A 4,074-nucleotide genomic window follows, 5' to 3' on the forward strand; every position below is an offset into this window, starting at 1 on the left:
AATGATTTAAAAATAAATAAATAATTGTCTAAAGTTAATCTAAAAGTGACTTAAAATTGTCAAAAAATATTTTAAATTTGTTTAAAATTGGCCCAAAATGACTTAAAATGTTTCTCGAATGACCTAAAATCAAACATATTAATAATAACGAACAATTATTGGCCCTAAAAAAAATAGAAAAAAGTAGTAAATTAACAAATCGGGGTTCGTTTCCAGTTTCAGGTCCAAAATGATTAAAAATCCTCAAAAAATTCGTCAAAAATGCCCAAAACTCATCCAAAAATATGACTCAAAATGGTTTAAATTAACTGGATGGATAATTAAAAAATGTCCAACATTAGTCAGAAAACGACATAAATTCATCCTAAAAAACGACTGAAATTTGTCCAAAATGACCCAAAACCCTCCAGATGAACCATCGTGGCTCCTTATTGGTCAACACCACCGTCGTTTGGATGTTTTTACACTTTCTCCATTTTCAGTAACTCATAATTAATCATTTCTCTTTTGCTGGAGTCGTTTAATCTTTTTCTAAAATGGTCCAAAACTATTCAAATTAGTCTCAAATTTGCCCAAAATGACTCAGAATGTGTCCTAAAAGACCTAAAGCTGACCCTGAGCTGCTTCCAGAGTTCATCCACGTGGCGTTTCTTTAACAAACCTGCTCTAATGTTTAGTTTTCAGAGTGTTTCAGAGCAGATTCTGTGAAACCTTCTATTGCAGACGACGTGAAGTCAGGCTGACACCTTTCTCCTCCTTTCACCTCCTGACGGCACAAAGGAGGCGCCGGACCGACCCGGAACCTCCCCGCAGGGAGGCGGCAGCATCACGGGGCTCCACAGAAAGCAGACAAAGGAGGCGTGGAGCGTCTCACCTGAGATGGTGGTGGTTCCTGCCGTCTGCACCGAGTAGGCCTGCTGGGAGAAGGGCTTGATGCTGCAGAGCACACAGGACAGGAGGCGGAGGTCAAGAGCAGCGTTTTGGCAGCCATTATCATCATCATCATCANCAAACATCTATAGACAGAACACTTTATCTGATTTATATCCAGCACATTTACAGTGTATTTATATACTAAAATATTTTCAACGTGGACATTATTAAGGGCTAAATTATTTTTGAGATTTTACTAGTTCTTCTCTGTAATTTAACAAAACAGAGATGTGTGGGGTTTTTTTTTAATTATTTACTTTTTAAAAAATCCTTAAATTACAGAATTGTTCTTATAAATAACATCAAACATCTATAGACAGAACACTTTATCTGATTTATATCCAGTACAACAGTGTCCATTTACATACACATGGTAAGAGAACAAACTACTTTTTATAAGATTAAACATTTTCAGTGTGGACATTATTAACGTGTAAATCAATTAATTACCTGTGATTTAACAAACATTTTTCCTTCATTTACTCTTTTTAAAAACTTGAAATACAGAATTTTTTCTTATAAATAACAGCAAATATGAGTAAAAATACATATTTTTGCTGATTTAAATACACTTAAAGTGAAGTTTTATGGTCACACACACTGTAAAATAACTAATCTGTAAAAATAAAGATTTATTAAATTACTAGTTATTGTCTGTAATTTAATAAAACCTTGTCTGTAAAGTATCAGCACATTCTTCTACTGGGATAAAGACGTTGTTCTTATGTTATTGTTCCTTCTGTGGAACCATCCAGACGTGCTGCTCGTAGTTCAGACTCTTCATCATAATGAGCTGATCCACTCCTCCTCCTCCTCCTCCTCCTTCATCAGACCATAAATCTGGTTTATTTACAGCCGTGTGAAGCTGCTTCAAAGTCGCTGCTCAGGAGGTTTTTTGTTTTTCTCTCTCGTCCAAACAGAAGACGAATGTGTTCTGTCTGGAGGCGGACTGATGACGGCGAGCGGCGGCCGTGGCAGGATGACGGATGGACGGGCTCGGATAGAGCTTTACCGAGCCGCTCCTGACCCGTCGTCCGCCCGTCAACTCACCGCCTCCTGCTCCCGCTGCGTCTCCAGGAAGGACGAGAACTCCACCAGCCGGAGCTTGGTGGTGCCGATGGAGCGGCCCTGCCAGGCCGGCTCGCGGTGCGTCTGGGCCGCGGCCGGCGGCTCGTAGCCTGGAATAGAAAACCCAGAGTTTAACCTCGGCTCACGGCGTGTCGCTGCCGGATCAGCGGACAAAAGCAGGCAGAGGTCGAAGCTGCAGCAGCAGAAAGGACGACAATGAAAAATAAAAAGCTCACATCACAAAAGCTGCTGTTCTGCTTTCATAACCGGCGGCTGCCTTCGTTAAAAATGCAGAGAGCAGAGTGACAGAAGGCCTCCGAAATCCCTTTCTGCTGATAAAGAAACGAGCTCTGTCCTTATTCACCCCGTTTGAAAGCCTCCAAGTGTCAGTCTGAGTTCATTTATGTCCTATTCTGAAACCAAAACTACATGTTTTAGCCCTAGTTTGAGATTTTCCTGGAATTTTTTTTTTTTGCATTTTCACACTAAAAAAGGAAAAAAAAAAACCTGTGAAGCCACTTTAAAGGTTCAATATCTCCAGAAATAAAACCCCAGCAGACATGAGATGTGGTGAGGACTCAGACAGGATGGTTTATATCAGATCAGAACCACTGAATGGATCCAGCAGAGGACACAATTTGAATTCTTGGTCCTTGACAATGGGGAAAAAAGGTACTGATCCATAAAGTTTTATCTATGGATGGATCCATGGTTCTACTAGAATCCAGTCTCTGGTCACATTTCACCAACTGTTGAGGCTCTAACATCAGCAGAACCTGATGTGTGTCCAAAAATGACATAAAAATGTCCTAAACAAATTAAATTGTCAAACATTACTAAAAATGGGCCCAAAATTACTTAAATTTTATCCAGAAGAACTCAAAATGATCCAGAANCAGATGTGTTCTTCCTCCTAAATGTCATGTGTCTATCTGCTGTACTGATGAAGTTCTGAGGCTCAGAAATGATGGAAAAAGTCCATTAAAGTGATCAATCTGGACCCTCCTCTGTGGACTTGAAGGACCTGGACCTCTGGAACGTTCACAGTCTGAAGGTAGAACTCTGGTCATTGGATATAAAAGATCAACATGTGGCGGCTTTTTATTCCTCTGCTGCTTAAACCTTTTTTTAATCAGCTATTTAATCGTCTCCAGGTTGTAGTTAACACGCTGATTTTCTATAAATACGTCATTGAGTCCGACTACAAACCAAACTGCTCCTTTAAATACGAAAAAATCTGACTTTAGCCTCAATAATTTGATCTAAGAACCAGCTGATCGGCCTTTCATCAGGTCAAATCTCTCCTTTTCGAGCTTCATCTCCGCTAGACGTCCTTACCTCCACCTTCTCCACCACCTGCTTGCCGAAGGAGCACACCTTGGTGGAGCAGGTGATGGTCATGTTCTCCGAGCTCTCGTACTGGCTGCTGACTCCGTAGAAGGCGGCCGGGTCGTCCTGCACGTTGTAGTTCAGGTCCGCCTGCAGAACACGCAGCAAAAAGAAAAAAAAAAGAATTTAGTGTGGATTAAAGTGGGAATCGGCTCTGAGGCGCCCTCTGCTGGTCCACACCGATAACACTAACGAGAAATTAAAGAGTCAAAACCTGAATTTTTTTTACCAGATGAAGCAGCTAAATGACCTCTAAACCTCCTCTGTTCATCAGTGCAGATCTGCAACCGGGTCAGACAATAAATTCTGAGATTTCTGCCACAATAAAGTGAAATTAAATTAGTTTTTAGTGCTTTCCACGGAAGAAATTGTGCAAAAAAAAACACATATATTAACAATTAAATCATTTTATAGTAAAAGTTGAAGAATTTAGCAAATGAGATAAGTTGAGGCAGAACTTCATTGATCAGAAAGGAGGTTCTTGTGCCATCAAACCAGAAGTTTACAGACACTGTCTAAGAAGACGTAAAACCTTTTTATTCTCACCGACTAAACGTTTCCTGTTTCAGCTCAGTCAGGATCACCAACATTATCTCTATTTGCTAAACGCCAGAAGTTTCCATCCATCTCCTCAGTATCTGCTAGCGTTGCCTTTAAACTCTATGACTTGGGTCAAACGTTCTG

The 4,074-nt window shown here is 40.4% G+C and overlaps 1 pseudogene; it reads right to left on the minus strand.

Moving 5' to 3' along the window:
- LOC103368673 (transcriptional enhancer factor TEF-1-like) overlaps positions 1–4,074 on the minus strand; it is a 75,464-nt pseudogene that overhangs the window by 10,709 nt on the left and 60,681 nt on the right.

Source organism: Stegastes partitus, unplaced genomic scaffold, assembly GCF_000690725.1.
Source record: "Stegastes partitus isolate 25-593 unplaced genomic scaffold, Stegastes_partitus-1.0.2 Scaffold1187, whole genome shotgun sequence".
In the NCBI taxonomy this organism is placed as follows: domain Eukaryota; kingdom Metazoa; phylum Chordata; class Actinopteri; family Pomacentridae; genus Stegastes; species Stegastes partitus.